Source organism: Zea mays, chromosome 6, assembly GCF_902167145.1.
Source record: "Zea mays cultivar B73 chromosome 6, Zm-B73-REFERENCE-NAM-5.0, whole genome shotgun sequence".
NCBI classification, from domain to species: Eukaryota; Viridiplantae; Streptophyta; class Magnoliopsida; order Poales; family Poaceae; genus Zea; species Zea mays.
This window is the reverse complement of record NC_050101.1, coordinates 21,362,122-21,372,121: the sequence shown is the minus strand read 5'-3', so window position 1 is coordinate 21,372,121 and position 10,000 is coordinate 21,362,122.

Genomic DNA, 10,000 nt, shown 5'->3' with positions numbered 1-10,000 from the left:
TGGCCAAAGTGCGGCAAATGATACGCGACGAGGAGCAGAAGGCCCAAGACCTCGAGCGCGAGATCGCGCTGATGCAGCGCACGCAACCGGAAGACACGTGCGAAGGCCACCTTGGCCTGCAGCACAGCCCACCCCTGCATCACCGGGCACGGCCGGAAAGCCCGCGTTTCCCCCAGCGCGACTACACCTTCCAGCACGGCGCGCCATTCCAGGGAGTCAACTACCTCGATGAGCGAAGTCCCCTGGCTCCACACCTGCAAGTGACGCCTTGGCCAGCCAACTTCCGGGCGGGGACTTATCCCAAGTACAACGGTAGCACCGACCCAGCGCAATACATAATGAGTTATCAGGTCGCTGTTGCATCCGCCGGCGGGGACGACGCCACAATGGCGAAGTCTTTCATCATCGCCCTAGAAGGCCCAGCACTCACTTGGTTCACCAGATTGCCTCCACTGTCCATTGATTCGTGGAGAAGTCTTAGGGACAAGTTCCTGCTCAACTTCCAAGGGTACCGCCCAGACACCGACGCCTTGGCCGAGCTCTCGCTTTGCAAACAACTGGAAAAGGAGACTCTGCGAGAGTATTACCGCAAATTCTTAACACTCAAGTCGCAGCTGCCCTCCGTCGATGACCAGATCGCAATCCACTACGCCATCAGTGGCCTTCGGGCCGGCGTCCTCTACAGCCACTGTATCAGAGACCCACCCAAGAGCTTGCAGGAGCTATATCAGCTCTTCGAAAAATATGCCAAATCCGAAGAGCTCCACCAGCGCAAGGTTGAGTCACAGCGGAAACCCAAAGATGCCCCGCAGTCCAGCCGTACGTGGACAAGGACTCCGCAACCAGACTCCGGTCGAGATGGCCGCGCTCAGCAGCAAGTGCACAACATTGCCAACCAGCAGCCGACCGCTGACCCCCTTCGTCGCCAGGAATATCCCCCCCAGGGCCGCGGAAGTGGAACTCGCGGCAGGGGCCGAGGGCGTGCGCAGCCACCCCCTCCACCGCGCCGATTTTTCTGCCTTTTCCATGGCGAAGACTGCGCCCACCAAACCAAAGACTGCCCCGAAGTGAAGGCCACCAGAGACAGAATGGCGAGGGCGCAGCCAGCCGACAATCCCAGAATTGTCGCGCATAATTACCAGCCACCCCCTACACCATATATCCACGCTCCCGCCCCGCATCCACCGCACCACGCTTACCAACATCATCAGGAAGTACAAATCGTACATCCTCCGCCCCCACCACCACACCAGCAACAACAAAACATCCCCAATGCCCCAAAGCAGGAAGACTTCGCCGATCAACCTTATCGCGGAGTCATTCATATGATAACTGGGGGGTCCAGCACTGACTTCGACACCAAGCGGCAGAAGCGGGACCATTACCGCATCATCAACCATGTCGCCGTCACTGGCCCAGTCGTACAGACGAAGTGGTCCCACATACCGCTAACCTTCGACGCACGAGACGTCGACCTGCGCAGCGCCCCCCACATCGACGCTATGGTCATCAATTGTAGCGTGGCGGGCTGGGACCTACACAAAGTCCTAGTTGACAACGGCAGTCAGGCAGACATCATCTTCCTCCACGCTTTCGACCGCATGGGCATAAGCCACAGCCTGCTCAAGCCTTCAGACAACCCATTGTACGGTTTCGGCGGCAAGGGCACCTTTCCCGTCGGCAAAATAGAGTTGCCCCTCTCCTTCGGTGTAGCACCCAATGCCCGAAGCGAGCAAGTGACTTTTGACATTGTGGATATGGTATATCCATACAACGCCATCATGGGTCGGGGCTCCATCAATAAGTTTGAAGCTGCCATCCACGGACTGTATTTGTGCATGAAGATACTAGGCCCGCTAGGCGTAATTACAGTCCACGGCAACCAGCAGACAGCGCGCAACATAGAGCGGGACTTCGTGCCTGGTCAGAGGAACGTGCACTATCTCACGACACAGTGCGAGGTCCCTGCGCCCGCCAGCCCAACTGACAAGCAGCACGACAAGGCCCAGTTGCAGAGTCAGGATGGGACCAAGACTGTCCCCCTCGATCAGGCCACGCCAAAGCAGACAGTCACCATCAGCGAAGACCTTACTCCGCATGAAGAAGAGAAGCTCCTCTGCTGCCTGGCCAAGAATAAAGATGTCTTCGCCTGGTCCGCCCTCGACCTGGTCGGAGTCAGCCGATCCTTAATCGAGCACAGTTTGGGAATTGACCCCTCGGTGCGACCAAGAAAGCAAAGGCTTCGCAAAATGTCTGACGAAAAGACAGAGGCCGCCAAGGTGGAGGTGCACCGCCTCCTAGAGGCTAAATTCATCGAGCCAGTGGCTTACCCCACATGGCTCTCCAATGTTGTAATGGTGCAGAAAAAAAGCGGGAAATGGCGGATGTGCATAGACTTCACCAGTCTCAATAAGGCCTGCCCAAAAGACAATTTCCCGTTGCCACGGATCGACAAAATAGTCGATAGCGCGGCCGGATGCGAGGTCATGTCTCTCCTCGACTGCTTCTCCGGCTATCACCAGATATACATGAAGACGGAAGACAAGGCTAGCACCAGCTTTATAACACCCTTCGGCACTTATTGCTTCATCAGAATGCCGGAGGGTCTCAAGAATGCCGGGTCCACCTTCTCCAGACTCACCAAAACAGTACTCGAAGGGCAGGTCGGCAGAAATATATTTACATATGTGGACGACATCGTCGTCGCCAGCAAAAATAAGGCGGACCATCTCACCGACCTTGCCGAGACATTCGCAAACATGCGAGATGCACGACTCCGCTTAAACCCGGAAAAATGCGTTTTCGGTGTTCGCCAGGGCAAGATATTGGGCTACCTGGTGTCGCGCCGCGGCATCGAGGCCAACCCAACCAAGATCCAGGCCATCATCGACATGTCGCCTCCGCAGTCCGTCAGGGACGTCCAGCGTCTGACAGGCAGATTGGCCGCTCTCAACAGATTCATCACCAGGTCGGCCGAGAGAAGTCTTCCTTTCCTCAGAACTCTCCGCGGCGCAAAAGACTTCGCCTGGGGGCCGGAGCAAGCAGCGGCCTTCGCCTCATTAAAACAATATCTAACGGAGCTGGCCATCCTCACAAGCCTCGACTCCTCGCTCCCCCTATTGCTCTATGTTGCGGCTTCGCCGCACGCAGTCAGCGCGGCACTAGTGCAGGAGCAGACAGTCGAAGGCGCTGTCAGACAGTGCCCCGTTTATTACGTCTCCGAGGTCCTGACACCGTCCAAATGCAACATGACAGAGCTGGAGAAGATCGCCTACGCAGTTGTTATGTCCTCGCGCAAGATGCGCCATTACTTTGAAGCATTTAAGGTCCGTGTCACCTCAAACAGGGGGCTCGGCGAACTGTTCAGAAACCCGGAGGCATCGGTGAGGATCGCCAAGTGGGCAGCCGAACTCTCCGGCTACCACATCAGCTTCGAGCCCAGGACAGCCATCAAATCACAAGTCCTGGCAGACTTCGTCGTCGACTGGACCGGGCCAGCAACACAGCCGGACCCGAGCACAGAGAAGGTCTGGACCATCCACTGCGACGGCGCATGGTGCCATGCGGGGGCAAGCGTCGCTGCAGTAGTCACCTCACCAGCAGGAATCAAACACAGATATGCAGCACGCCTCAGCTTCGCTCTGGAGTCCGACAGATGCACAAACAACATAGCAGAGTATGAAGCGGTCATTCTAGGCCTCCGCAAGCTAAGGGCCCTCGGAGTCACCACATGTATCATCAAGACAGACTCCAAGATAGTCACCGGCTAGGTCGAGAAAGATTACGCAGCAAAAGACCCCGCGCTCATGCAATACCTCGCGGCCATTCGAAGCCTCGAGAGACAGTTCAAGGGATTCACCTTACAACATGTGGACAGGGCCAAGAACGAGGAGGCCGATGCATTAGCCAAGGCCGCCGCCAGGGGCGAGCCCTTGCCTTCCGACGTATTCTTTCACACCATCGGCACGCCAGCCGTCCGGAGCCCCGAAGGGCTCCACATAACTAATGATAGCGAGGGCCACCGCATAGTCAACCTAATCATGACCGAAGACTGGCGGGCACCAATAACCCTGTTTCTACAGGGGTATTATCATCCAACCGACGTCAGTGAGGCAAAGCGCCTCAGGCACCGAAGCCGGGACTTCGCACTGATTGAGGGCCAGTTATACAAGAAAGGGGTCAGTCAGCCAATGCTTAAATGCGTCACTGAAACCGAAGGCATGCAGATCCTACGCGAAGTCCACAGTGGCACGTGCGGCTCGCACGCAGGTCCAAGGGCCCTGGCTGCCAAGGTGATCCGACAAGGGTTTTACTGGCCCGCAATAATCTGCGCCGCAAATCGCGTCACAAGGTCCTGCGAAGCCTGCCAGAAGTTCTCTCCCCGGTCAGGCAACCCCTCGCAATATACAAAGCTGATCGCCCATACATGGCCTCTCCAGCGCTGGGGCCTAGACATTGTCGGGCCCCTGCCCACCGCTCAGGGGAACCTTAAGTTTGCCTTCGTAGCCGTCGAATACTTCACCAAATGGATCGAAGCGAGGGCTGTTTCCACAATCACATCAAAGACTGCCCAAAAATTCTTCTGGCAGAACAATGTCTGCCGCTTCGGAGTACCATCCGAGCTAACAGTCGACAACGGCAAGCAGTTCGACAATCAAGATTTCAAGGATTTTTGTTTCTCCATCGGCACCAAGCTTGCCTTCGCTTCAGTCTATCATCCGCAGTCCAACGGGGTCGTGGAGCGGGCCAACGGGAAAATCTTCACAGCTGTCAAGAAGATGCTCCTCGATGAAAAAAAAGGCAGATGGACCGATTTATTACCGGAGGCAGTCTGGGCGCTAAACACAACTGAGTGCAGGGCGACCGGGTTCACTCCTTTCCGCCTTCTATACGGATCGGAGGCAATGACCCCGCAAGAAATAAAGCACGGGTCCCCGCGTACAGTCCCGTCAGCAGTCCCCAATGTGGACGAGCCAACCTCAAAAGATCTCATTGACGGAGACCGGGTCTTCGCCCTACAGGCCCTAAGCAAATACCAAGCCCAGACCAAAGCATGGCGCGACCATACAGTCATCCCGAGGGAGTTCAGCGAGGGGGACCTCGTACTCGTCCGAACAGCTCGGACGGAGTCCAAGGGCAAGTTGGAGCCCAAGTGGGAGGGCCCCTTCATAGTCAAGACAAAAGCTTCCCCCAGCGCTTACAGGCTCACAACGCCACATGGCGAGGACCTGGAGCATTCCTGGAACATCGACAACCTTCGCAAGTTTTTTGTTTGACTCATTTAGGGCTGATCTCGCCCTTGTAATTCGCCACAAACAATCTTGAACTGGCCCGCACTCTTTTCCTCCCGGGGGGTGAGGTTTTTAACGAGGCGGAGCCATGTAATATATGTGAGAAAAATCCCCCGCAAAAACATGTCGAAAAAAGACCGCGACAACGGTCTTCGGCATTCGACCGATTCGAAGTCACCGCGAGGCCAAGCGCTAGCCACCCTCGCGTGCGACAAATCCACGCAGAAGTCGCCCAAGGGTGCAGCCGGACTTAGCACAACAAGTGCGAAAAAATCCAATGTCTATCGCGAAGACTATCCGCGCAGAAGTCGCCCAAGGGTGCAGCCGGACTTAGCACAACAAGTGCGAAAAGAATCCAATGTCTATCGCGAAGACTATCCGCGCAGAAGTCGCCCAAGGGTGCAGCCGGACTTAGCACAACAAGTGCGAAAAGAATCCAATGTCTATCGCGAAGACTATCCGCGCAGAAGTCGCCCAAGGGTGCAGCCGGACTTAGCACAACAAGTGCGAAAAAATCCAATGTCTATCGTAAAGACTCCGCGTAGAAGCCGCCCAAGAGCACAACCGAACCAGTACAACAAAGGCAGAAACGACAGCATCAAACCACCCGCGCTAAGAACAACTATAATCACACCAGCACAGCATCAACCGCACCAGACAAAGGTACACAACGTCCTCGCAGGCACAGGCACGCGAGGGCACACAACTTCATCGTACAAGCCTTCACACATATACAAGCGAGGGCACCACAATCTACATCGGCTCAACCTTAGGAATAACGCCCATCTCTCTATAATTAAATAACATTATCCTAAGCTCCTCACCCGCAAAAAGACTTCGCAGTTCCCCCTCCCCTATACTCGCGGCGGTCGGCACAGACAACAGTTCCTGCCGACCAGCCCTGCTCACACAAAGCTGAGCCCGCTCCTCCGCGCTAACCCTACATTTTGCAACCGCCCTTCGTCGACGGCGCCCGGTGCTAGGACCCGGCACGTCTGGCGCGTCCGCGGCGTGTGGCGAAGCCTCCGCCGCAGCCACGTCCAAGGCCGCAAAATAATCCAAGTCCTCTTCCGACGACTCCTCAGTCCATTCAACCGAACTCCCGGAGTCGTCAAAATCAAAAAACTCAGATGCAGACCCACTATATTCATTATCACCTTCCGCGGTCGAAGCCGCCAAAAACTCAGTAGTAGTGGTTGCGTGCGCAGGCCCAAAATCTTGAACCTGCGCAGCAACCAAAATTCAGTACAACATCCAAAATTTCCCAACCCTAAACAACCACTACGCCACCTGCGAGGGCCCTGACGCTGCGGGAGCCTCCGCCGTTGGCTCCGCCGGCACTTCCGCCATTGTTTCAACCGCCTCCACCGCGGGATCTCCGCTGGTCGGCGCGGCTGCCGCGAGGGCATCGGGAGCGCCTTCGGCCACCTTCAGGGACAGGTCTTCAACTGTCGCGGCAGATGTGGGGGCGCCTGGTGCGGTTTCTGCGGTCTCCGGAGTTGGTTCCGAGGCGGCTCGGGTCGCGGCCTCTGCAGGGGTCGGCTCCGGGTCAGCCAGGGCGCTGTTCAATGCTCCGAAGTCGTCCACCCGCTCGCCTCGCTCCGCCTAAAACAAAATATACAAAAAGTCAGCAAACACACGCACAGACCACATCCAGCAAACGCCGAACAAACGACAACGTTACCTGAGCCCTCGTAGCCTCGGCCCGCTCCCTGACCACATCACCACCATACAGACCCCACATCCGGTCATAGAGGGCACCGGCGGACTCCTTCACCACGGGGTCTTCGACCTTATAGATATTCCGCCCAAAATCTTCATCCGCCTGGTCGAAGGCCTCATAATGCCGGCACCCTTCGCGAGAGAGTGCGTTCATCGCCCCCTCGCAGGTGACCAGGGAGGCGAACGACATTAACCCCCTCAGGACAGTGGGGAGCTCCTGCAGCTCCTCTTGCACCCACTCCAGACAGCGAAGCCCGGCCTCTCGCTCCGGCACCACGAAGTCACCGGTCCGTGCACCCAGCTCGCGATATGTGGCCATAAGCTGCGTGCGCGTCCGTTCGGCCTCCGTTCGCACCGCGGCTTCGGCCCCCTTCGCGCGGCTCTCCAGAGCGGTGAGCCGCTCCCGCAGGTCTTCGGCGAGCTCCTTGGCAAGATTGCCTTCCGCCCGTGCCAGCCTAGCCTCCGCCTGCGCGGCCTGCTCCTTGGCGATAGCCTCGTTGGCCTCCCTCCTCTCCCCCGCCAGCTGGCGCCGGAGGACAGCCTTTTCCTCCTCCAGTGCAGCCACCTTGTCCGCTAGTTTACGACACTTGCTGTCGGAGGCCGACTTCTCACGGACAGCGTCAGCATGTTGCGTCCGAAGTCTCTCGACTTCGGCAGACAAAGCCGCCGTGAGAGCCCCCGACGCAGTGCGGCTGGTGAAGTCAGCCACCTGCAGAGCACACGTAAGGCCATGGCCGTAAAAAAAAATATAATAATATATATATATATAATGATAAAAAAAATAATAACAGCTCAGCGGACCTGACTCAGTGCCTCCGTCGCCTGACTCAGCGCCTCCGTCACTCCTTTCAGCCGGCGGGTCGCCGCACCAGCCTCGTCCCTGACCAATGCGAGGGCCGACACCTCGCCTCCGGTGCCAAGGGTCCCGTCCCTCGCCTTCGACGACGGCGCAGCCGTCGCGATCGCCGCGGAAGGCGCAACTATAGCAAGCCGGCCTTCGTCCGACCCTGCAGCGCATCAACGAGCACGTAAAAAAAAAAGGCGGCCGGGCGACTCACCCCCAAGATAATCGTCCACGCTAATGTCGGTGCCGAAGTCGGCAACGCGTTTGCCCGGTGGCGGCAACGTTCGGGCCGCCTTCGAAGCCTCCGCCACTCCGCTGGCCGGCGGCACCACCTTCGTCAGTTTGGAGACTCCGGCGCCCGCCGCTGTCTCCGGCGCCTTGCTAGGTGCAGAGGCGCCCGCCTTCGCCGCCAGCGGCGGCTTGCCTCCGCTGGAGGCCGCAGCCTTCGCTGTTCCCCGCTGCCTCTTCGGCCGGGCTTCGTGAATCCTGATAGTCGCCTGGCGTTTTTGCGCCGCCCCTTGGCGATCCTTGTCCATCACTGCCCACACAACAGCACCGATATTTCGCCCGTAAGGAAAAACCCTCCACTGATGAACCATACGAGATGTAAAACAGTCCTCCTCAGCCGCGCAGGGGATAGGAACATTTCTAGGCCAGCAGCCACCGGTAACCCTCAGCATCCGAGCCGAAGACTCCCGGAGCTCGGGCGAAGACATCCTCTCCCCCGGAGCCGCGCACGTCCTCATTAACTCTCTAGCAAAACAATCAGGCACCCCAATTCCTCCCATCGCAGTACCTAATTTTCTCCTTTTTGAGGAGGGGGCGGCCGCCAGCGCAGGGTCGCTTCCAGTCTCCACCACCGGCTTCTTCCCACGGTGGTCCGCCTCGTCTTGACCAGGGTAGCCGTCGTACGGCAATTGATTTAATTCGAAGACCCTGTTCAAACGTTCATTTGACCCACGAATATCAAAGCTGCGCTGGCCTTCCGTCCTCGCCACGTACCGCCCCACGAGCCGCACCGCCAAGTCCTCCGCATCACGCACAAAGGCGGTCGGGTCACGGTTTCGCAAATTCAGTGCAAAGGCGGGACTTCGCACCACCCTCCCTCCATGAAAAGGCATCTGGCGAGGGCACACTTCGCCCAGCGCCCAGCCGTGCGCCAAGGGCCAGACCCCGTATGCCACGAACTCTTCAACTAAATCACGGCCACTGCTCTGGCCGGCGGCGCACCGAAGGGCCCCTTCGTCTGCATCCTCTTCCGCCACTTCAAAAGGCGGATACGCAGAGTAATAGTGAGAGTACATCTCAGACACAGGGAGCCCCTCATGGCCTTCGACAGTAGCCTCAGCAACGTAAAACCAAAGCTCATTCCAATTGCCCCACTTGTTGCGGGCGCACGGAACCAGCTCCACTACTGGCATTGTGGTCTTGCCGGTCTTCGGCGTGAATGTGCACGACCCGAACTGGGCAACTCCGTCCTCAACCATCCTTTTCTGCCAATGCAAGCAATAATTCTTCGCAAAAACTTCAACCGACGGCTGTCCACCGTACGAAGTCGTCGCCCAGACATACTTCGCCAGCGCCACCACGGCGTTAGGTGTCAGTTGATGTATTTGAACGTTGAATCTACGCAGGACTTCGCCAACAAACCGATGCGCAGGCAGGCGAAGACCGGCGACGAAGAACGCCTCGAAAACAACCAACTCACCCTCCGGCTCGGGGACTTCCTCCGTCCCCGGAGCACGAGCGACTCCGCCGCCAAAGTAGCCCAACCGCTGCATGTCTTCGACGCGGGCTGACGTCATCCGTGACACACCAAAATCAACAGAGTCGCCAGCGCGCAGCTCCTCCACCATCACGCTCTTCGGGAAACCCGCAATCCGACAGGGCGCGACGCTTCAGAAAACCCGCAATCCAACAGTACGTTGTCCATCAACGGTCACATCAAAAACCCCCGCGGAACCACTTCGAGCGAGGGCAGCGTCTCCGCCATCTAGCGACGTCTTCGGCACCAGGTGACTTTGTCGAACTGGTCCCTCGGAGGGCAAATGTTGGAGCGAAGGCAGAAACGCCACCCTTCGCCCGAAGTCTCCACCGCTTAACCCCTGCCCTGACAGATAAAGCAGGCAGGGACACCCTTCGC